Genomic DNA, 26757 nt, shown 5'->3' on the forward strand with positions numbered 1-26757 from the left:
AAACAGAGGTGGAGGAATCAGGCTCTTAGACTTCAGACTATACTATTAAGTTACAGTAATTAAGATGTTATGGTACTGGCAGAAAAACAGAAATATAGATTAATGGGACCCAGAGATAAACCCACACACATATGGTCACCTTATTTTTGATAAAGGAGGCAAGAATATACAATGGAGAGAAAATAGCTCTTCAATAAGTGGTGCTGAGAAAACTGGACAGCTACATGTAAAAGAATGAAATTAGAACACTCCCTAACACCATACACAAAAATAAACTATAAATGGATTAAAGACCTAAATGTAAGGCCAGACATTGTAAAACTCTTAGAGGAAAACATAGGCAGAACACTCTATGACATAAATCACAGCAGGATCCTTTTTGACCCATCTCCTAGAGGAAGGGAAATTAAAATAAACAAATGGGACCTAAAGAAACTTAAAAGCTTTTGAGCAGCAAAGGAAAACTTAAAAAAGATGAAAAGAGAACCCTCAGAATTTGAGATACATTTTGCAAATGAAGCAACTGACAAAGGATTAATCTCCAAAATTTATAAGCAGCTCATGCAGCTCAATATCAAAAAAACAAACATCCCAATCCAAAACTGGGCAGACCTAAATATGCATTTCTCCAAAGAAGATATACAGATTGCCAAGAAACACATGAAAGGATGCTCAACATCATTAATCATTGGGGAAATGCAAATCAAAACTACAATGATGTATCACCTCACACCAATCAGAATGGACATCATCAAAAAATCTACAAAGCAATAAATGCTGGAGAGGGTGTGCAGAAAAGGGAACCCTCTTGCACTCTTGGTGGGAATGTAAATTGATGCAGGCACTATGGAGAACAGTATGGAGGTTCCTTAAAAATATAAACAGAGAACTACCATACGACCCAGCAATGCCACTACTGGGTTTATAGCCTGAGAAAACCATAATTCAAAAAGAGTCATGTACCAAAATGTTCACTGCAGCTCTATTTACAACAGCCAGGATGTGGAAGCAACATAAGTGTCCATCGACAGATGAATGGATAAAGAAGACGTGGCATATGTATACAATGGAATATTACTCAGCCATAAAAAGAAACAAAATTGAGTCATTTGTAGAGAGGTGGATGGACCTAGAGTCTGTCATACCGAGTGAAGTAAGTCAGAAAGAGAAAAACAAATACCGTATGCTAACACATATATATGGAATCTAAAAAAAAAAAAAAAAGGTTCTGAAGAACCTAGGGCAGGACAGGAGTAAAGACGCATACATAGAGAATGGACTTGAGGACACAGGGAGGAGGAAGTGTAAGCTGGGACAAAGTGAGAGAGTGGCATGTACATATATATACTACCAAATGTAAAATAGCTAGTGGGAAGCAGCCACATAGCACAGGGAGATCAGCTTGATGCTTTGTGACCACCTAGATGGTTGGGATAGGGAGGGTGGAGGGAGATACCACCGGGAGGATATATGGGGATATATGTATATGTATAGCTGATTCGCTTTGTTATAAAGCAGAAACTGACACACCACTGTTAAGCAATTATAGTCCAATAAATATGTTAAAAAATAAAAACAAAGGAATAATGGACCTTCCCAATTTGGAGGTCACCACTGGGTTTGATCCTCTGAGGGATAGAGATTCCCTATAATATTTGTATTTAAATTTCCTACCAGCCCAATAAAATGGAAGCTCTAAAAAAAAAAAAAAATTCCCTCTGCACATTTGAGTTTTAGTGGAAGTAAATTTGTTACTTTTCAAAATTCATTATTTGTCTGAGGGTTAATCTAACAGAGATATCATCACAAATCTTTTGTACACAATCTTCATTGAGCATACAAATTTCATTAATTAAAAGTATAAAATACTTTTCTTATACATAAAATCTCCATTTTAATTTTTTTCTGGATATTTGATCTGAAATTAAAGCTGTTGCAAATACAGGAATCATTTCAAACAACTGTTTTATTGTTTTTGTCACATTAATAGGATACAGTTCTTCTGTGCATCAGTTTGTGCACAGATTTTTCTGCTCTCCATCCAGCTACCACACCATATTCTGATTCTTTTTGAGGAAAATTCCTTGAAAGATTGTCTACATCATTTGTTCCTACTTCCTCTCCTCCAGTACTTTCTTGAACTAGGTCAATTTTTATTTGATCCACATCACTCCACAAATTCATGTGTACGTCACCAGATGATATATCCAACAATCAATCAGTTTCATTTTCTTTCTACTTTAATAATAGTTTTTTCTTATCTCTTCATTGCATCCTTCATATCTTTGACCCCTAAAGTTTACTTATTTTGGCTTTTTATCTTTTTTTTGTATCTTTCAAATAAAATATAAATTCCATTAGGAGAAAGAGTTTTGTCCGTTTTGTTTATTCTTGTAGCTTTAGCATTTAAAACTGTCTTTTAACACCTAGTTCATGACCAAGAAATATTTCTAATTTAAGGAATGAAGGAAAATAGTGAATGACTTGGCTTCAGGACAATGTTGTACTGAAAAGAAGGTACATATAATGGAATGTTATCCCATGCTTGCTTTTATACTCATTAATTAATGTTTTTATTTTGTCTAGACTATCATGTGTCTTTTGTGTTAGCAGAAAGAATTTTCCTAGAAATTAGGAATGGAATATATTGTAAAATGAAATTGTATAATTTAGACTTGAATTTTCTTAAACTATATTACTTTTCAGTGGTATTAATTAAGTGCATAATTAATTAGCTGTGTAGACCAATTCCAGGATGACACCCATATATATTTACCTCATGGAACATAGGCAGAGGTCGGAACAAACATGTGAACCAACAAATTTTCTCAGCATGTATTATTGCTTCATTTTCAGTCATCCCAGGAACAGAAAATGTTCTTCTACACAACTGATTTCTGAATAGCTATCAAAGGCAAAACAAAACATCTTAACATTAAAGTTCCTCCCCAAAGTTATATATACATATATGTATAAACATTTGTACAGTTTGATTTCTTGACAGAATGTGACATAAATACAAGTGTCATCAAATTGATTTAGTATCACATTCTAGAGAGGTGCTGATATCTATTTTCTGAGCACTTTTTAGGTTTAAACTAAATCTAATTTGCCTTACAATTATCTGTTTGTTAAAACAAGATGAAATGTTTATATATTTCTCCTGTATATTTTTGCTACTTCACTTAAATTGTTGATTTTATCAAATGTTGGCCTTTTCATGGAACTAAGAAGATGAAAGAATATGTATATTTCAAAATAAATAGTACATTTTCTTGTTTCTATTGGATATTCACAGTTCTTCATTTTCTTTGCTATGCTATATAATAGCTAAACATACTTTGATACTTTATAGATAAAAATGTATTAGATTTAAGAGAGTTATTTAGATTTGCTTAGCATATCAGAATATATATCAACTCCTGAGTTCGCAAAATTTAACAAAAAATTAATGAAAGTGAAAATAGCATTTGAAATATTCACAATTAATGAAATTTAGAAATCAAGGAACTCTAAGAAGTCATTGGTATTGTTATATTTTAACTGCAATTAAAGTTTATTTAGGGTTAAACTACTGAAAGGTTCCAGTCTAAATTGGGGGTAGTATATTATTTCAAAGTTTATTACCTGTAGTTACTTCCAGAGTTCCAGGGAGCAAAGATCAGCTTTACATAGGTTATAGTTGACTAAACATAAGAATGAGCTTGAGTATAAGTGAAACGCCCTTATGGTTATAAGCAAGAATGACCCAACTTTTCTGACATTTACTGCCTTCTATGGTTTTGCAAGCCTTTTTTCTCTGCTGGATTTCTTTGCAGCAGACACAGAGTAAAATTTCCCAAGTGATTATTTCTTTTTTGAACTGATACTACAAAAGAGCAACTCCATTTTTTTTAAGTGCCATGGGTTTTTAACACACAGGCAATGCTGAAAACATAAATGTTTCTGCAGAAGTCATCTTCTCATGCCCTTTATTGATATATATTGGCATCACAGGAAATGTAAATAATAGAAGGGCAGTAAAGACTTAGACAGCCTCAAAGTAAAAATGTACCCTGCTAGCAACTTGTTTTCTATGTTATTGAAGAATAAGACTAAGTGGAGAAAAGGCATGTGGAGATCCAAGCACTTTTAGAATTTAATATAGAGTAAAACAGAATAGTAAGACAAGGTGATAAAATGTCAACTGACATATGCTAGAACTTGTCATTTATTTCTTAAATGACGGTTGCTTCTTTTAAATAATTTTTACCTTGATGGTAGATAACTAAATAGAACTTCTTCCTAAACCTCACAGTCATTGCATATGTGTTTGTGTAGATAGTTGTCTAAATATTCATAATACCAATTAGAAATTATCCTGAAAATAATAAATTTTAAATTTCTATGAGATATGAACTTATAAGAAATATTGTATTCAAATTGCCTATTCTAGTAGATTGTTTTTCACATATTTATCTCTCTATAATTAAAATTTTAAGCAAATTATGAAAGTAATATTTAAACAGAGTTAAAATATTTAGATCAGTAAAATAACAGTTCCCTCCCTTACTCTTTTTTACTTTTAGTCTCACTGCTCAGAGACCATCACATTTAATTACATATTTCTGTTCTTAACACTTTGGCTTGTCATTTCATCTCTAAATAATAAGGAAATTTTATTATTTTTTTGATTTATCAGAGCTAGAGATTATTGATTTTGTTTTCACATTATCTCTACATTTATGAAGTCACTATTTTTGCAATGAACACATCTGGAATGTGAGACCACATGTCAGAAGTTTCATTATTTCTGCTAGAAATCATAAAAAATATGTCTCATTCCTTAGAATAAAAATAAAAGTATGGTTGTCCTTTCTTCCATCTCTCTTTCACATTCTAATTTTCTACCTTTAAGAAAAGAAAGGAAGAAAGAAAGAAAAGAAAGAAAGGAAAGAAGAAAGAGAGAAAAGAGGAAAGAAAGAAAGAAGGAATGGAAGGAAGAAAAAGAAAGAAAGAAAGAAAGAAAGAAAGAAAGAAAGAAAGGAAGGAAGGAAGAAAGAAAGAAAGAGAGGGGTTTCCCTGTGGCACAGTGGTTGAGAATCCACCTGTCAGTGCAGGGAACACGGGTTTGATCCCTGGTCTGGGAAGATCCCACATGCCGTGGAGCAACTAAGCCCGTGTGCCACAACTACTGAGCCTGTGCTCTAGAGCCTGTAAGCCACAACTATTGAGCCCACATGCTGCAACTACTGAAGCCCACACGCCTAGAGCCCATGCTCTGCAGAAAGAGAAGCCACCGCAATGAGAAGCCCACGCACTGCAATGAAGAGTAGACCCCTGCTTGCCGCAACTAGAGATAGCCCGCGCGCAGCAACGAAGACCCAATACAGCCAAAATAAATAAATAAATTTTAAAGAAAAGAAAGAAAGAAGGACTGGAGGAAAGAGAAAGAAAGAAGGAAAGAAAGGAAGGAAGGAAGGAAGGAAGAGAGAGAGAAAGAAAGAAGAAGAAAGGGAGGAAGGAAAAGAGAGAGGGAGGGAGGGAGGAAGGAAGGGAGGAACTTCTATACTGTCAATTGAGACCTTTTTATATCTGTTATAGGATAATTATTTTGTCATTTACCTTTAAAGTTACAAAATTAAAAACCAATAAACAGCATAAATAAATTTTATAATGCAAATATCATTTAATGCTGCACTGAGTATTTTATTATGACAATATTTCATTCTCAAGGGATCCATTCTGAACCACTCAAGGAAGAGTTTTCTAACATCAAGTTGAAATTGATTTTTTTTCTTAGAGTCTAGTCACTCAGAATCATACTGTTACTTAGTTTGTTTATATATAAACCATATTTCCTTTGATTTTCTTTTCATTTTTTTTGTTTCTAAATACTTTTTTAAAATTCAAATTTTACTTTTACAGCTCATAGTTTTTTTTATCTTTTTCATACTCATATTTTTCTTTTTCCTTGAAGTTTTCTTCCTCATGTCAGTACTGGTCTGCTCCAAATCACAGTTTTTCCCCTGTAGCTTTTCCCTAAAGCTGTTTATCTGGAAATTGTTGCTCATCTGGAACTTCCTTTCATGGTTCTGCTAGTTCCTGTATCCATGCCTTTTTCCTTTGGGGATTTACCTTCCATTTGACTGTCCTAAACCCTAACACCTTAAGAGAAAAAAATGCTTTGGAGGTAATGTTTCCTTTTTAGCAGGTCTAAAATATCTTTGTTCTGCAGCTACACTTGCCTGATAATTTGGCTAGATAGGGAATGCAAAGTTAAAATCTATTTTCTTAAGATTTGAAAAGTTATTATCTGTTCTTTTAGTTTCATAACAGTTTGATCTTTACTTCTTTGTAGGTGACTAGATTTTCCTCAAAAGAATTGTTTCCTCTCTCCATTTTTAATTTTAATAATTCACAATGTTTTGAGTTTTTAAACATCCCTACAGATTCTGATCAGTGTTTGTTAGGGATATCAATTTTAGATTGTGTTCATTTTAACAAAAAGTCATTTTAATATGTAATATATTTGATAAATTCTTCCTTTCCATTTTCCCTCTTCAGTATTTCTGGCCTCCTTAATATTTCTTTGTTGGATTTCCTAATCACTTCTCTATGGCATTTATCTTTTACCTAACATGCTCTCACTTTTATTTTTAGTTCATTTTGGTAATCATGAATTTTTGTATTCTAAATTTTCTATTGATATCTTCTCATTGTTGGCAATGATATTTTTATTTTTCTTCTGGAACTGGTCTGTTGTAGTAGATTTGTTTTCTTGTCCTTTGAATTCAAACTCTACACAAAATTCTTTGAGGACAATAATTGGAAGCTACCTTTTTATTTGTTTGATCATGTTAATTTTAACATTTTCTCAGTACCCCAAATTATCACAGTATGCTTAGATTCTTTTACTTCTTTCTTTTTCTTTTACTTTTCTTTTTAAATAGGTCTTTCTCTGTCATGTTGCAGATTTTCTCTAAATGCTTAGTGATTCTGGTTTATCCACAGTTATTTGAATAAGACTCTTCAGATTTTAAGTGCATAAATGAATAGAGTTGGTCAGCTGGTTGTCTTTGCTTTTGGTTGAGCAGATAAGCAGCCAGCAATGACACCAAGGGACACATATATTTCAAGAACACAAAGGGTCACCTTCTTGGAATTTGTGCTGGATCTTTTCTGTTTGCTTTTCCAGCTCTTTTCTAGACCCCTACACCTACTACATCAGCCACAGTCTTGCTAGTTCCGGTACACTCCTCCCTCCCCTTGCCCCTTCAGGCCTCCAGGTGACCAGGTGACTACAGTTGCAGGATGTTGCCAGACTGAGGTACTTCAATATCTCTAATTGGTTTCATTAATCCTGCCAGCACCTCTGTGGTTAGTGCCTTCAATACACTTTCCTCCATTACTCTGGTGGAACGTGCCATATGTTTCCTGACAGGCTCCTGATAGAGTATCTAACACACAAAGGATCTGACCTAGTTCTACCATGATAACTAAGTCAATCCGTAAAGAAAATAACATGGCATTTTTTTGACATGAGATTAAGCCATCCTAAAATGCAGACCTTCTACTAACCCCCCCTCCCGCCCCCGCATCCCGCCACTTCCAACCTTATTTTTCCCTCTTCTCTCTACAACACATGGATTCTCCCAGAATGGATCTTCTGGAGTACTGCAGACAGGTTTGCTCTCTCTCGGCTTCAGCCCTCTCAGAACATTTTCCAGACTGGATCTTCCTCAGCTTTGCTCCCACAATAGTTTTTAATGGGATACAAGAGGAGAAGAAAATATTGTATGTGTTCTATTTGCCTCACTAAATGGAAAAATCCCTCTTCCTCCAGTTTACTTTAAATTGAGACATAAGATGCCATTTCAATTTTATTAAAAAATATATAAAACACTTATGAGGTATAAAATGTAATCTTTATACAATCTATGCTGTGGGAATTCTCATTCTCATGTTTTTACTCTTTGTCCTAATATCCTCTAGTTCATATTGGTAAAATTTGTGTTAATTTCTCCTTACTCCTTACAGTATTTCTTATTGCAAAAATAAACAAAGATATATTAAGGTCTATTCTACATAAATACTAACATATGTACACAGATGTGTCTATATTTAAACTAAAAATCCTTGGAATCAATTTATTTCAGTTTATAGGTTTTATTTCATTTCATATTTATAGGTTATTATACTAAGTATTCCATTGTGTAGAGATATACTATATTTTATTTAAACTTTTCTTTATTAATGGGTATTTGGTCTGTTTACAATATTTATCTGTACAAAACAAATTTGTGTCTTCAGGTGTGTAAATTCGAGGAATTTAGTATGATTGTTGGGTCAAATTGTAAATTGGTACGTATATATAGAGAGAAAGATAATCTTGTTACATGTCAAATTAATCTCTGCAGGAGTTGTATGATTTTGAACTCCCACAGATTCCCAGCAGAATGTTCTGTTCAATTTCTGGATTTGTGCCAATATGATAAATGAGAACTAGTATTTCATAGCATCAATTTGCACTTCTCTTATTATGAGTGAGTTTGGGTATTTTTCATAATTTAAAGATCATAGAATAGTAATGAATAGAGGAATAAGTTAAAAATAAATCATGGAAAGCAGTTATTAAAATTGGTGCTTATAATATTAATTTAAGTCATAAGAAGATTTTGATGGTATATTGAGTAATAAAGCCTTATAAAGCTGTAAACTATACTTAGCCTTAAAAGTCTATCTTTTAGGAATGTGATGACCACTGTAGATCCTTCCTTAGAGGTGTGCAGATATAAGCAGAAAGAATAGTAGTCCTTTTCTTAAAATTTTATTTAATCTGTAGAAATAAATGTATATATTTCTTATAAATTTAAGAAAATGTTACTTACAAAATGATCGCATTAAAAATATGTTCATTTTTAAGCATACGCATATACATGTTTACCTGTGTTAAATTCTTAAACAACAAAAAGTATAAACTAAAATGTTAACTATGATTATCTCTAAGTTGTTAGGATCAAAAATGACTTACAACTTTTAAATATATATATTTTAAATTTTCCTATGATAAGCATCTATTTTTTATGATAAGAAAAATAATTATTTTTATTTTTATAGAAAATCAGAAATTGAAGAAGTTGATATCACTGACCTTGATTAGTTTTCTAAAGATTTGAACTTTTACATAAGCTGGGTCATATTTCAGTGTTCTTCTATTAATTATTTTAAAACTTCTCTTGCTTTACATCTTTGGAAAATATAACCATAAATATTAATTAAACTTCAGGAAAAAATTTGTCCTAGAATTAACCAGCAATAAGCTAAAGTTTGTACTATATATAGTCTTGTTATTGTTTTCCAATTTGCTTCTGAAATGTTTAGAAAGGTGAATTACTTCTTCAACAATTGTCTTTAGAATTTTTCTGCAACTTTTTGAGGGCAGGGTCAACCTGTTCCTATTTTTTTCTTCAGAGTCTAGCTAAATATATCAAAAGTAATACATATTCAATAAATATATTTAAATTAATAAATGGACAAATATTTAAAGGAAAAAATCAACACCATAAAAATACACTAAATATGCTAAATCATTAAATAATTCCAACTTCTCTTACCAAGTATGAACCACCACAGGTTAGATATATGTGCTTTCACATATAAGATATTTTTTGAAAGCAATCTCAGTGAATTGACATATGTGCTAAATATGAGTATCTTATTCACTAAACAAATTTTTTACTAGTTTCTATAATCTGATTCTGTACTAGAAATTGGACATATACATTGAACAAAGCAGGCATGGTCTCTGCCTTTCTAGAATTTAAACTCTATGGAAAAGATATACAAAGCTAAACAAAAGACTAATCACAAAAAATTTAAATCATGATAAATAAAAATAATAGTGTAAATTAAAGAAAACAAATATGTTTTAGATTTGATGGATTATGAAGGCCATTGAATTTGGATATGTTATGTTACACAGAAATATTTAACTGATACAGACATTATTTGAAAATTCTACCAAAATTGGTAAGATTATTTTGAACCTCTTTACAGAAAAATAAAGTGAACAAACAAACAAATGTAGGAATGAAAATAAGACATAGCTAAAACTACAGAAAGCTTTTAATCATTTATTATGCAATATACAGCAATTTAAAGAAAATATATTCTAGAAATTAAAAGTAATAATCTTCCAGCAATATATAAATTGCCAAAAAATATCCAATAGGAGAGTGCTTGAAAAAATTAAAATAACAATTAGAATTTTAAAAGGATTGACGAGCTCTATTAAAACTGTTACTAGGAACAGATGGTTTTTCTAATTTCTACTTAATTATAAAGAACAGATAGTCCCAAAGTTATTTAAACTTTTCCTGATCATAAGGAATGATCAAAGTCTCCTCTATACATGCTTTCAAGTAAGCACAGCTATAATTTAAAGAAAAAACTTGTATAAGAGAATGAAAAAAAAGTAAAATCATAGGTTGATTTCACTAATGGATATCAACACAAAATTCTAGGTAAAATATAATCTGCATCACCTATCAAATAATACAAAGTATAAACCTTTATGAATGAAGAGTATTCATTCTAGGAGTCCAAGATGTTTAAGTATTAGGAAACATCAAAATAAGCTATAATAGTAAACACACACACGGAGTTATATAATTGTCAAAAATTCTTGATAAATATCAAACAACCATTAAAATGTCAATAATTCTTTATTAGTAGGGAGAACCTAAAATAGTAATCATAATGAGTTATAAAAATTAAAGTGAAAAAAGTTTAAACATCTAGGAATAAATTCAACAAGAAAAATAAACAATATTAAGAAAACTCTAAAATCATATTTAAGGTCCTAAAGGAATTTCTGAATAAAACAATGTATAACTTGACTCAGTAATTGGATATTTAAATATAAGATTGCCAAATTAAAAAAAATATATCTGTGCATATATTTGCTTGTATGTACTTAGCACTATGGTAACTATAACCTATGATATAAACTTTGTTTTGTTTGTTTATTTGTTTGTATTTTATGCTGTCTTGACCCAGGTTTGAGGCCCTGGCTAGGGGCAGGTCAGTTACCCTGACCTAATTAAGAAACAGGTGACTTTCCCCACTACTTCACCATATGACAGCCCAAGTTTATTATGACCTTAATGCTGTGGTCTCATATGTTAAGGGTCCCATATGCAATAATCCAATACTATTAAAATCTCTAACTCAGTCTAATCATCAATCAATAAAAGTTTTGCTAGTATACAATGGCTAATAAGTTCTATTCAGTGTCTATTTCAGTAAACTTTTTCAACCACAGTTTGCTTTCACATCTGAAGACACAATACATCTTTTCTAGGCTACACTCAGGAGAACTCAGGAAATTTGCCATCATACACTGTCTTTGCAGATAAGATTTTAAGTATACTCACCTTTTCCTGGGAACAAAGGTATGACATTACATTGATGACATTGCCCTCCAAAAATGACAAATGCTGAGGCCCACATTCCACCTAGTCTGGCTAATACAAGTCAGCAGGCTAAAAACCTCTCCAACTTGCCCATCTCCATATAAGCGTATAGAAAAATGTTAATTAAATATGGCTCTTGAGATATCATTGACAAATATGGCAAGAAGGGCATCAGTGAGAGTTTAAAGCATAAATAAAATGGTAATGGGTGGAATAATAAATATACCAGAGCATACAGAGTCAGCATATCTGGTTTACCTTTTGAAAATTTTGTAAAGAAGAAATGGTAAAGTATTTGGAGAATAATTTGTGCTCATGAGATATTTTCTTATATGAGACAATATTAACTTAAATATGAATGTTGTTGGAAATGATTTCATAAATTGTGGGCACTGATGAGTTGGAAGAAACAGGGATTAATGGCGGGAGCAGGGTGCTATGGAAGGAGAAAGAGATGATATTTAGAGTGATAACACCATGTGTGGAAAAGGATTTTGACAAGGGGATAGTGGTTTCCTTCATTCTGAGAGAAGAAAGAAGGAGTCTATGTAGGTGTATTTTATAATTAGATTTGATTGTAGAAAAATGAGAAAAATGAAGAATGCTAATTTCTCAAAGACAATATAAGGTAAGTCATCAGCTAATGTGTATGTGGAAGGAATTTGAGATGAAAGGAATAGGAGATAGAAAGAAACCAAAATATAAGGTTGTCTTTTGAAAAGCAGATAAAAAAATGTAAACACTGTTCTAAAAAATCCTGAAATTACTGAGGACATTTTTTACGTTAGCAATTCTAATAGGAATATACATATACGTGGACAAATATATATACATATATATATATAAAATACATATGTCACCCCCAAAACTATATCCTGCTTATAAAATAATTTTATGAAATTACTTAGATGGAGTGGGAAGTGCTTTCAGTATAGAATATTTATTGTTGGGGCTTCCCTGGTGGCGCAGTGGTTGAGAGTCTGCCTACCAATGCAGGGGACACGGGTTCAAGCCCTGGTCTGGGAAGATCCCACGTGCCACGGAGCAGCTGGGCCCGTGAGCTACAAATACTGAGCTCTGCGCGTCTGGAGCCTGTGCTCCGCAGCAAGAGAGGCCGCGACAGTGAGAGGCCCGCGCACCGCGATGAAGAGTGGCCCCCGCTTGCCACAACTAGAGAAAGCCCTTGCACAGAAACGAAGACCCAACACAGCCAAAAATAAATAAATGAATAAATAAATTAAAAAAAAAAAAAAAAAAAAAAAGAATATTTATTGTTGAAGGCATGTTGTAGCTATGTGAAATAAATATAAAATTAGAAATTTGATTTTTTACATACTATCAATGTGAAGACAAAAGTTAAGAAAACTATATGGCAAGAATGAATCATTTTAAATTATTGAAGTATTTAATGTTAAGATAGGTATGTACCAGATGTACAAGTAAGTTTACAAAAGTTTGAGTAAAGGAAAGTTAAGCTATAAGAAAATTTGTTGTTTTTCCTTCACACACAAAAAAAATGCTAAAATTTTCAAGTAGTTTTTATTGTGAAGACTATTCTATGTGATTTTTACTTCAGAAAGTTGAATCTTTGAATATGCATATCTAATTTGCATTAAAATACAGTTATCTGCATAGCTATTTTTTCCAGTCTTGACTGTCAAAAGTGCATTATACTGAATGACTATTTTTTAAAATGAAAATTTGAGCACATAAGGTTTGTATAATTTTAATATAATTACATGCCTGGTGCCTAATGTCCAATACCTGATTTCATGGTAATCATGGATCAACTTATACTAACACAATTATATAGGTTGATATTTTGTAGGATTATAATTTATTGGCAAGTGGTAGGAATCTATGGGAAACGTTAGGAATTACTTAAATAAAACACAAGATAATCTGCTAACAAGTAGAAAGTGTTTTGCTTTGTATGAAGGACTTTTCAAAGCATAATTGTAACAAACTGAAGATCACACACAATTATGTAGCTTGAGAGCGTACAAGTGTGAATTCAATACAACATTGACATGCAGGATAACAAAATCGTTACTGCATAGAAAATATGTGAAAAACACATATTAATGGAAGTGTTTATTCTGCAAATAGGTTTTAAACACACGACACAAAAAGCAAATATTTTTCAGGCAATATAAACATAAAGTTGATATGGTCTTTGTAATAACCTCTCTTAAAACTTTTGTGACATAGAAATTGACTATGTTTCTTCAAGCATATGGGCAATCATTAATCAAATATCTTAGAGCACCTACCATACACCAGTACCTATAGGCACTAGGGATACAGGGGCAAACAAAAGAGACAAATTGCCTTTCTTCATGGACTTTATAATCTAGTGTGGCACTCAGAAATGAACAAATACTTCTCTCAGGTGATGACAAGTGATAGGAGAATTAACGCAGCTAAAGGAAATAAGGAGGGACATTGGAGTACATCAATCAAGCACTTAACACTGCCAGTGACACTGCACGGAGCTGAAAACTACTGGCAGCAAATTAGGGTTTGTCTTACATCAAAATTACTGCATTGCCTCATTAGCTGAATGAATGGTGCAAAGAAGGTATGTCAAAGCAGGGAAAAAAACCTACTGAACTAGTGTATCATAATTGAACAATCAATATTCAAAGATCATTTTATCTATTTTTATAGCTGACCTTCTCCTATGACCCTGATATTCTCAATAATTATTGTGATTTTATAATACTTAAAGGAATAAAAGATACATATTTTGTTCAAGTCAGTTTAAATCATGACAGCATGAACCTTTCTTTCTGGCCTCAATGGGACATGCTAAAACATGTTATATGGAAAGCAGTTTTATGGCATTTTAGCTATTCTGTAAACCTATGTGTTTAAAATATAACACTTTAATAGGCACAAGTCTTCACATTTTGTCAGGTAGACAAATAAGAATCGATAGGATCACATGCATTCAGGGAAAAAAATAAAGTTGAAATTAGCTAACTTTATGTTAAATTAATAAAATTTGTAAGAAATTGTCATGAATTATGAAACAACAAAAATACTTTTCCTTAAATTTCGAACACACATGTATTATTATTTCTGTATGAGGAAAGGGGAGGGAGGGAAGGAGGGAGGGAGAAAGAAAGGAAGGAAGGAAGGGAGGGAAAGAGAAAGAGACAGTCATTTTCCCTTCAGTATTATAGAAGGTAATTCACATTCCCTATTTGCCTTTTGTCTTGAGAAATAAAAGGGCTTATTTGATTATAAAGTAATCATCTATTGAGTTCCTTTAAGTTATATACTTCTTAAGGAAACACACATTATGATTTAAAACTTTTCATTTCTGCTAATTTGTTGGTAAATCTGATGCTGATATCAGCATGTCTTTCTTATATACAGTGTGGAGTATGTAGAAAAGTTGCCCACAAAAGAGGTTCACGTCTCCATCACCCAAACCTGTGAGTATGTTATGGTACATGGCAAAAGTGACTTTGCAGAAGTATGTAAATCAAGGAATTTGAGAAGGGAGATTATCCTGCATTATTCAAGTGTTTTTAATTAATCACATGGGTTCTTAAAAGCTGAGAACATTTTTTACTGTGGTCGGAGGAACATAGGACAGGGGAAGAATGGTCAGAGAGATGCAACCTTGCTGACGTTGAAGACAGAAGGGAGCTGTGAGCCAAGGGAGAAAAGTGGCCTCTAGATGCTAGAAAAGGCAAGAAAATAGAATGTTTCCAGTCTCTCCAGAAAAGAACGTAACCCTGTTGATACCTTAGTTTTAGCCTAGCATGAACTCTATCAGACTTCTAATCTTATAGGATTTGTGTTGTTTTAAGCCACTAAGTTTTTGCTAGTTTGCTATAGCAGCAATAGGAAGTTAATACGTAGTGGGAAGTTACTGCCCAATAGTATGGGGCATTTTATATCTTTCCTGTTGCCTCAGGAACATGCATATGAGAAACAGAAGAACAATACTCAGTTAAAAAAAAAACAACAGTTTCTATAGAAATACAGTAAGTCCCCAAATACGAACCTTCCAATTGCGAATTTTCAAAGATGCGAACGTGCATCGGCACGTCCAAACACGTAAGTTAATTCATGTGTCTGGCGTACATCGTCACGTGCGTGCATCCTCTACAGGTTGTTACACTTTTGTGTACTTTATTGTATAGTACTGCATAGAGTACAGTAGTATAGTATCTTTATTTCAAGCCCAGGATGTATGGAAGCAAGCATAAAAGCAGTGGTGATGTAGCTCATACTACTGCACTTTTCAAGGTACTGTACTGTACAATTAAAAGTGTTTTCTTTATTTTTTTGTTTGTTTTTTATGAATTATTTGTGTGAAAAGTATTATAAACCTATTACACTAGGTTTATACAGTACAGTACAGTACAGTACTATATAGCCGATTGTGTTAGTTGGGTACCTAGGCTGACATTTTTGGACTTACGAACAAATTGAACTTACGAACGTGCTCCTGGAATGGAACTCTTTTGCATGTAGGGGACTTACTGTAATGGAACTTTCTTTCCAAATCAATATTTTCCCATTACTTCATGATTCTTTCCCAAATTAAAAAAATAGAATTGTACCCAAGGCATACGACCATGTACTTTAGTACTATTACACCAGAGAAAACAAATACATTTTCATGCAGTGTCATAAATAGGTAGAAGATAGCTCATAACTCCATTGCTTATAAAAGATCATCTAGGCTGCAGTACTGTCAGTGTGTGTTTGTTTTTTACAATTGATGGATTGGGTTAAAATCCAATGAAATATTTGTTTTGAGATGTTCCCTCATGAACTTTTATTGTGCTATTAAATTTAATCACAAACAATAAGAATGATGGCATTTATATTAGATGTGAGCAAACAAGGCAAGGTAAAACATTGAATTATGTGTTGAAATTCTGCACAATATCATTTACTTTCTTGTAAATTACTCAAATATATTTATTTGTTAATCAAGGTTACAATAGACAATAATTATATATTTAATTTTTAGCTGATATTATTTTCAATTTAGCCTATGGAAAGGGGAAATCCTTATTTTAGTGAATGTAAACACTGTTCTGAAGCAATATTCTATGTTCAACTCTTTATTATGTATTGAAATATTCTCTATAGCAAAGAAGACTAGTAAATTTTGATCTCCCCACCTTCAGCCTAGTAATTAACTGAGCATTAGTAACATGGCACACAAGCAAAAGTCATTCATCTAGTGAGCATGAGGAGGGAAAAAGAGGATATTTAGAGAAACGGAGGGGCCAAGATTATTATGAGTTGAGGAAGATTAGTGGAATATCTAGAAGGGAGTATAATTGGCCAGAATGTATTTTACATCATTTAAGAGAAATTCTCTGAGCAGAACAAAAACTTGCTAAGGAAATGGGGCATAAAAATGTTAAATGAAACCAATAACATTGAATAGGCAGATACTAATATGTGTTGGCAAACTGACACTGAATAAAGTAACAAAATCGAATTTGGAGACAAGCAAATTAGATTACTTAGTATGGATCAGTCTATAGTATGAACAAAATGCAAATGAAAAAGTGTCAACTCAAATCGTTTTGGTAATATCAAGTTAACCAGGAATCAGTAAACTATGGAGTTATATCAAAGTATCTCTAACCACCTTCTGCATGTGAATATGGTTTGATAACATATCATGAATGATGGGTGCTGGAGAGGATTAAAGGAAAGAAAACAATCTCCATCACCTTCTGTGGTAGTGATAGGACATAATTAATGGTGGGGAATAATCCTGTACAAATCTTTTGGGATACTTTACTAACTATTCTAATAATGAAGCATATTCTCAAGTATCCATAACGATGCCTCAAAATCTGGTGTAAAATTATTAAATTTCTGCTCATTTTTTATGCTTTGCTCTGATACTAGTACCTATTGATTCAGACTTAGGACTGCTTTTGAAGTTAGGCAAGTGCTGTTTGCTTTGATGTCAACAAATGTCCCAAACTTGACTCAGCTCTATAGAGGCAAGGAACAAAGAGAGAATCTGAGTACAGACTTTAATAAAATAGGTTCTCTGTACACAAGTAAAGCATAGATATACAGGAGAATATAAGAAATATAAAATAAATGTCAAACCAGACAGAAAAACTTTTTTTTTTTTTTTTTTTAAATTTTTTTTTTTGATGATGAGAAACAATGCCGTATTTTTATTTTATCTTTTTTTGCGGTGCGGGCCTCTCACTGTTGTGGCCTCTCCCGTTGCGGAGCACAGGCTCCGGACGCGCAGGCCCAGCGGCCATGGCTCACGGGCCCAGCCGCTTTGCGCCATGTGGGATCCTCCCGGACCGGGGCATGAACCCGTGTCCCCTGCACCGGCAGGCGGACGCTCAACCACTGCGCCATCAGGGAAGCCCAGAAAAACTTTTTGATGTAGGTGTCACAGATCAAATTTTTGTTGAGAAAAATGTTGATGAAATGTCTCTGAATCTTCAAGAAAAATAGATCTGTTCACTCAGAGACTTATTAATAAAAGTTTCTTTAATATCAACTGGATATATACAATGAACTTTCTACAGTTTTACAAACAAACTGCAGGTTTTATAACTTCTCTGGGTTTAGGTTATATGGTTCTCTTAAAAATAAGTATAAGCACAGTATATTTTAAACTATACTTTCGGGGTTTCCTTAAAATTATGGTGTAACTTCTGTATAATATCTTGAGTCTTGGTGAGAGATACTGTAAGAAGGATTTATTTCATGTAGATATGTTTAGAAGACAACATCAGTATGTCAAAGCACAAGCTAGAGAATACCAATGTCCTCATTTCCTTGCTTAATCATATTAGATCCCAGCCCCTCAATATAATCAATCATTTGTCCTCCCTCAATTCCTTTGCTCTTTCTGACTTCACCATACTTTGCTGGAAAAAGATGAAAACAAATACAAAACAATTTGGTTAAATCCTATCTTCTACTCTGCACCTGACTGGTTTTCACTTTATTTATGCTGACTGCACTCCCTTTTAATTACTTAGCAATATCTCTAGTAGACGCTTATTCCTACAATTAACTTCAGTGCATTTTCCGTTTGTTTACTTCTCACACTCTTAAGACAGTTGCTTTGTAACTTCCTCTCCCTCCTTAAATTTTTAATGCTTCCATTCTCACTCTTATCTGATGAATTCTCGTCCAGTTTCATTGAGAAAACAGAAGTTGATCAGAAGAGAACTTCCATGACACTTCCCTGAAAAAAACTCTCAATAATGCCCTGCTATGTTGTACATAAATGTCACAGTTCTGCTAATGCCACATAAATCTGTACATGTTCTAAGCCCATTACTCCACTTTTTTCTCTTATGTTCTCTCTGACTCCTCTCCCTTTTTTCCAGCCAAGCCTTTGTTGATGTTCCATGAAAACACCAGGTATTTGACTATGCAGATGTCTGGAAGTTTTGCTTAGAAAATTCCCAGATATCAGCATGGTCAAAAGTCTCCTTCTCAGTGAGAACCTCCCTGGCCATCCTCTTTTTTTTTCAGAGGACGTCGCTAACATGGACACTTCCTTTCTCTTTGCCCTGTCAGATGTTTCTCCATAGCATTTACCATCTCTGACCAACAATATTAGAGTTCATTTACATACAGCACATAAAGTATCTATCCTGTATCAAGAGCTATATGAGTATTGGCTGCTATTACCATTATTATTATTATTAAAATACACTGCACTTAAAATTTTTTATGTCACCCTAAATCCCAATGTAAATCTGATAAAGACAAGGGTTTTGTCTGTTTTGCTCACTTTTGTTTATCACCAGGTGTTTGGTCCCTGGTACACTGCATGGTATACAGTATGGGCTTCACTGATGTTTGTGAAACTATAACTGAATATTTGAACTGCTTCAGGAGTATAATTATTAGTCATTATATATCTACCTAGTTTACCTTCTTTAAATAAGGGAGCCATTAAAAAACAAGTTGAGGGCTTCCCTGGTGGCGCAGTGGTTGAGAGTCCGCCTGCCGATGCACGGGATGCGGGTTCGTGCCCCGGTCCGGGACGATCCCACATGCTGCGGAGTGGCTGGGCCCGTGAGCCATGGCCACTGAGCCTGCGCGTCCGGAGCCTATGCTCCGCAACGGGAGAGGCCACAGCAGTGAGAGGCCCGCGTACCGCAAAAAAAAAAAAACAAAAAACCAAGTTGGAAATAGCTATTTCTTATCCCAAGTTTTATAAAATGGATATGTTTCTGTATCTTTAAAAATTATATATATTTTAAATATTTACACATTGCTATGAATAGAAATTATAATTCACTGCCCCAAGCTTGAAGAGACAAGTATTTTATTTCCAGTATTTTTGAGATAAGTATGGGATAACACTTTCTGGAAATGATTGTACCATTTTTTAAATAGTGACTGTTGCACAGCAGACTCAGAAAATTAATTTCTTCAGTCCATTTCTCTGTCCTTCAAACTTCTATATAATATATAGTCTGTTTGGAGAGCACTTCACTTAATAGACTTGTTTCAAATATTTATACTTGAATCATACATTCATTATGGCACTAATCATATAGGAATATAGTTAATTATTTAATTATTTGTCTTTTCAGTTAGAGGGGAAACTACCTGAATCCATAACAAAATGGCTGGAATATAAAAGGTGTTAGGTTATTTTTTGTTAAACCAATCACATCTACTCATATCTATTAATCAACCAATCAATCAATAAGTCAGGGTCTTTCCTATGTCATCTACTCAGAAAACTGTTTTGCAGTTCCCTGCTTTTCATTTGTGTTCTGAACAGTTACTTTCCTATATAAGTGATTTTTCATTAAGAAGAGTTAACTTACATAGAAAATCACTCCATGTGTATATAGGCATACTATCTCAATATCAAAATAGGAGGATCCATAATGCCATGTCTGTGTGTAAAATATAAACTATAATACATCCATATTAATATTCATACATACGAAAGTTACTGTATCAGTAAAAATGGCTAAAATTGAACTATATATGAAATATAGATAATTGAGTTTATGGTTCCCATTAAAATCTTATACAAATATCTGAATTTAAAATTTGAAATTTAAGATATCTCAGTGTTTTGAAACCTGAGAAAGTTTCCCCCTAAGTCACAAGGGGGTGTAGTAATTTGAACAACTATTCTACATTTTCCTTTTTTTAAAATCCCCACTCTACACTCCTGTACATGTGTACACATTCCAGCACTTTCTCTCTGGTGCTTAGAGAGAACAGGAAACATGGCCAGGTGCCTTTACATCACAACGATAGTTTGACAACCATGGGAACCTGGAGGATAGCCTCTGGTAATGGTCATGGACGTTCCTTTAGTCCTCAGCTGTTCAGCCTGTGAGGTAGTTGTTGGCTCCCAGAGGTGTCAAGAGTCTCCAAGGGAGTGTCTGATTGACATGAAGTTATTAGTGTCTGTCAGCCTCTCATGCAGCAACCCACAAAACTTCCCGGAAAGCAGGCATCTAGTAAAAATTTCAGGATTTTGCTATAGGCATATATGATTTTCTTGCTGAATTTTTTTCCCTGAGACAAAAAAATAATTGTCTCATTGGACGTTGAGGTTGAATTTAAAAATATCACTTTGTAGTACGAAGTAATCCCTCATTTTACTTCAAAACCTATATCTAAATATGCCTCATCCTTTAAGAATGATGGCTTAAGACCCACCAAAGCAGACCATAATTTCGTTTTGTTTACAATAGGAATTTTTAAACAAACAAAAGTTTTGTTGTGACATGGATTCATGACTTTTTCCTAATTAGATATTTAGAGAATAGTCCTGGTAGAAAAAGTCCTACTTAAATCAATTTATCTTCTAGTGAAAGCAAATGGGATTTCCTTAAGTGTGCCACTGCCTACGAAAAAAAAAAAATAAAAGATTCTTGCATCCAAGATAAATAGTCTAAGAGAAAGAATTCTCTGGTTCCACTCTCAAATAAACATCTAATCATAGCTGTTAAAAGGAAAAGAGAAAAGCAGTCCTCTTTAGCTGCTGAATTGCTTTTCTTTATTGCAGCACTATTCAAAATAGCCAAGGTGTGGAAACAACCCAGATATCTATCAACAGATGAATGTCTAAAGAAAAGGTGGTGTCCCTAAAAAGATGAAGCCTAAGACACATCAACCTATCACATTTATGTTATAAATATAAAGAATTCTAATGTTCCTAGAGTAAAAAAAGTTCTCTTTAATTCAAACCTTTGTGAAGAATTAAATTCATATATACTTACATAGACAAATAATTTCAATGCTGCTGAAAATTTTATAAATACTTTTTTCAAAGAAAGTTCAACTTTTTTGCAGTTGTTTTAGCATATATTTAGACCACAAACGTTATCTCAGTTATGACAATCTGCCACCTTTTAAACACCTGCACATGGATTTTGGTTGCCTGTGATGGTGTTGGAACTCTTTACAGCCCACATTTGTTAATTAATATTCTGCTTATAGATTTAATGTCACTGGAAACTAAACAAAAGTATTATATGAAGCAACAAACAAATGTCAAATAAAGTTAATAAAGCAACACGCTACAAAAATAGTAATAAAGAACACAAAGAATCAATTTAGATGATAAGTCAGAGATATTATTACAAAAGGAAAACATTGAAGTGTTAATAGAGATTTATTTAACCGAATCACTGTGCATAAGAATTTATTTCTTGGTACACAATTGAATGGGTGATTATTTTAAGATGTCCCTGCATACTTAGTTATGAGACAGCAATGAGCCACTTGTATGCAATAAGATCCTCAACGCCACCAATGCCCTTGCTGTGTGAAGAGATACAAATGGGCTGCAAGTGAACAAGGTCTCATCAGCTAATGATGGAATAGTTAACGAGAGTACATTCTCTCTCAGGTACTTCTATGGACTGATTTATATTCCCCCATATATTGAAACCTTAACCCCCAATGTGACTGTATTTGGAGATGGGGCCTTTGGGAGGTAATTAAGGTTAGATGGAGTCATGAGGGTAAGGTCCTCGTGATGGAATTTGTGGCTTTATAAGAAAGGAAGAGTGAGAGATTGATCTCTTTCTGCCAGGTGAGGACACAGCAAGAAGGTGGCTGCCTGCAAGCCAGGAAAAGGACCCTTACCTCAACTAAAGTGGCTGAATTTGATGATGGACTTCCCAGTCTCCAGAACTGTGAGACATAAATGTCTATTGTTTAAGCCACCCAATCTGTGGTATTTTGTTATAGCAGCCTGAGCATACTAATACAGGTACTTTGGAGGCAAGTGTTGGCTCCAAAAGGCATGAATGCTTTTGTCCTGGCTTGAATGAGACCTGCTAATGAACTTCTAGTTCCCAAAAACTGTAGTCAGAGAGATTCCTGTCAAGGTACCTAAGGCCAGTTTCCCAGTGCTTAGAAGGGAAAGCCCCATTCCAGTTCAACATTTATACTGTGGCAAAAGGTCGCTGGAAACCTCTCCCAGGGCAGGTCGTTTGGAGCCATTAAGTGGATCCTTTGGAACCCAGCTCTGACCACACGTGCTTGTCTACTTCTCTGTAGCAGATCTGCACATACTGCCTGTCCATATTCCTTGAACCTTTCCTTGTCCTACAGCAAATTACTCCCACTGCTATCTGCATCTATGGTCTGAGGGATGTCTTTCTCTTTTCTTTTTTTCCCTTGGAGCCATATAAAGCTACTCTGACTCCCCCGTGGTAAGAGCTTTAATGCCAGGAAATGAACATTTCCCCCAGAGTAGCCTTCAGGCAATGAGTATAAATACCCCCGCCCCCTCATCTTTTTCAGGGATATATTTCTGAGATATTTTACACAAAGTCTCAGAATTTCTCTGTGAGAGTGATCTCCATTGGCCTCCATTTTAGTTGAATTATAAGTGTGTCCTTTATTGGTTACCTTCCCTTCCCTATATTACTCTCCACTCCGTGCTGGAAATTCCTGCACGTGCCAAATAATCTACCAATAATCAAATCCTTAACCCTGATCTGCTCATTGACAAACCAAGCTAACACACACTGACACTCTGAAGAGCTGTGTACTTACTCTTAATGGATATGAGATAAAATTCTATCTAAGCGTATTGGTACTTGAGAATGGGGTTTTCCTCCATTGTACAGCTGGACTTCTGTGTTGAGCTACTGAGCTAGTAGCTATCACTGTTTCTGCTCTGCATGGTCTTTTCAACTTAGCTGTTCACAGCCCAGATTGTAGGGCTAACATGGGGTAGCAAAGCAATAATAGCTAAGCTTTAATGAACTCTTCAGACCTTGTTCTAAGAGTTTGACATATGGTATTTCATTTTATTATAACCACTCTATGAGTTAGATACCATAGTGTCACCCAAATGTACAAAGGAATAAACATGCAGAGAAATGTACCCAAATGTACAAAGGAATAAACATGCAGAGAAGATGGTAATAATAGGTTCAGAATAATAGCACTAGTAAATAGCTTAGTCAGGATGTAAACCCAGACAGTTTAATTCTGGAATCCAGTCTTAAACAGTATACTCTCGTCTCATTGACTAAGTTTCTCAGATGATTCAATTTTTGTTTCCAAACTGGTAGAGGGTAAGGTTCATTTTTGTTCTCAGCTTTTTCTCATTTGAATTCAGTCACTGTCTCACCTGGAGAATATACTCCATACTTACAAATAAATAGTTTGGCCATTGGTAAGAACAGGAATAACACCACTGAGAGAAGGACACTTATAACTAGTTCCCTTACAACGTGGAAGCAAAAAATTAAGAATAAAACTGGGGAATACCTCTATTTCTCAGTTTAATCTTTCTTTCAATATATTTTGATCTAGTAGGCTAAGGAGATAGTGTAGCAGGAAAGAAAAATTATGTCTCCTCTCTCCTGGAATTTATATTCTAGTGAGCTGATAAAGAATATAATCATAAAAAATGAATAAAACATTTCCAGGAACTTTTAAGTACTCTTTAAAAACACACACAACAAGGTGATACAATAGAATGTCTGAGGTTACTTGCTGAGGGTGGGACAATTGTGCTCAGACCTGAAAAGAAAGAGAGCAAGGCATGCAATATTCTAGGGTGGATGTTTGAGGCAGAAGGGATAAAAAGCCCAAAGCCTAATATGAAAAGAAGTTTGTGATACTCAGTGAACAAGAAAAAGGCCAGGATGGTTAGGGAGTAATGAGCAAGGAGGAGGGGTTTCAAAACAAGCTTGAAGAGTTAGACAGAAGTCTAGTTCTATAGGGCCTGGTACCTGGGGAAGAAGTTTGGATTTTATTCTGAGTATAATTAGAGACAGTGGAAGATTTTATGCATAAAAGACATAATCTGATTTATTTTTTAAAAGATACATTTAGCTTCTATGAGGAGAATCAGTGAATGGGTCTGAGGGAAGAACAGACAAGATACTTTGAAAGCTACACAGAAGTTCAGGTGAACGGTGGACCAAGGTGGTATTGGTAATGATGAAGAGTAGATCCACATAGGATGATGGTGTGCATGTGTATCCAATAATAAGACTGCCTCACATCCTTCCTGCTGAATCCCATAAGCTGACTATATTCCAAAGTCTTATATAGTAAACAATGTAAGAGAAGGAGTAGGTGTGATAGCAAGAGCAGAGAGAGTGCACCTGATGTAGTACAGAGTTTCTTTATCATGCTAACCCTACAGCTTTATTGTAATTTCAGTATCATTGATTGGGCCTGGTCTTCCTGAAGTGCACCATGCTCATTCCATGGGTCAAAAACCAAATATAAGAATACAGACAGGCAAAGAAAATGAAAAAGTTCTAATTCTCAAGTGAGTGATCATTTTGGACACTTATAGTCTATATTGGAAATAAGAGCATAATTAAAAAACTACCTACCACTATATTATGTTTCTATAGTGCTTCAACATCTGAAATGAATAAATTACTCTTAAGAAGTAGAAAATAGATTGCTTATGTGAAGCAAGAAATTAAAGTAAGCAAAGTCAACAGTTGAATTTATCTGTTGAATTTGAATAATATAAATAATCCAGGTGATTTTTCTTTTACTTTAAAATATTAGTCTTGAAATCCTCTTCATGTTATAATTCAAACTGAAGTCAAAGTTTCATCATGCAAGAGTAGAAAGTATTTCATAGAATGTCACTCACTAATCTCATACCAAACCAACCACTTATTACTATTTTCTAAGATTCTTGTTTAGGTTCCACAAATTGCACTGAATTAATCAGGGAGATGAAAAAAGCAAAGATGGCCACATTTAGTGAGGTCTAACTTGCAAATGCTATTCATTGCAGATAACATATTACTATATTCTCTGTCTATAATACAGAGTATTAGTTCAGATAGGAATGTGATTTTAAATAAACCTTATAATTTCACAATGAATTGCTTAGGGAAATTCCCACTCGTTTAAATCAAACCAGAAACTAGCATTTAAATTATCAGATGTAACATAAAAGTGAATACACTGGCGCATGAAAATAATAAATACAAACCAATTTCTATGCGTTTTATTTCCATTTTCTGGAGTAATTTACAGCACCTGTTATTGAGTCTTTAATTTATACTTCACATTTATGTGAACTATCTCTTAATGTTGACTGCTATATAAAGAAATCATATTTGTCACTATTTCCAGGATCCTACAGTGATCTAGAGATTTAATACAACAGAATTTAAAATTAGATTTTGCATCATGAACACATATAATGGACACTTTAGCAAATCAAGCACATTTTATGAAACATAATGATGTGATCAAATAATGTAAATCAATACAATATTTTTTCCCTGTTTTTTTTGCCCATGTTAGGCAGAGGCATGCCTTAAAATATTCTTATGACCTGTGTTTCCAGTAGTGAGAAACGATGCCTTTTTAATAAGAACCCCCTCACTTCTCACCCTTGTACTCTAAATTCCATTGTAAGGATTTATTTTTCTTTCTTTCTTTACTTATTTATTGTTTTCCCATGTTGCCTTTAATTTCTAGTTTTATTGTATTGAAATCAATGTCATCTGTACTGTTTTCTTTTGGAGATTTATTAAGGATTTCTCTATGGTCAGTTTCTGTGGTCTCTTTCTCTTTTCAGCTATATTGAAATATAATTAACATATAACATTGTGCAAATTTAAGGTGTACAGTATAATGATTTAATAGAAATATATATTCCAAAATGATTATCACAATAAGGTTAGTTAAAACATCCATCACCTCACATAGTTACAATTTGTGTGTGGGGGGAGAGGATGTTGAGAATTTTAAAATCTAGTGGGTGATGACATTTATTTCAATGTATATATATATATATATATATATATATATTTAATCTTAGAACTCATTGAAA

The sequence above is a fragment of the Phocoena sinus genome, chromosome 5 (assembly GCF_008692025.1).
Source record: "Phocoena sinus isolate mPhoSin1 chromosome 5, mPhoSin1.pri, whole genome shotgun sequence".
Classification (NCBI taxonomy): domain Eukaryota; kingdom Metazoa; phylum Chordata; class Mammalia; order Artiodactyla; family Phocoenidae; genus Phocoena; species Phocoena sinus.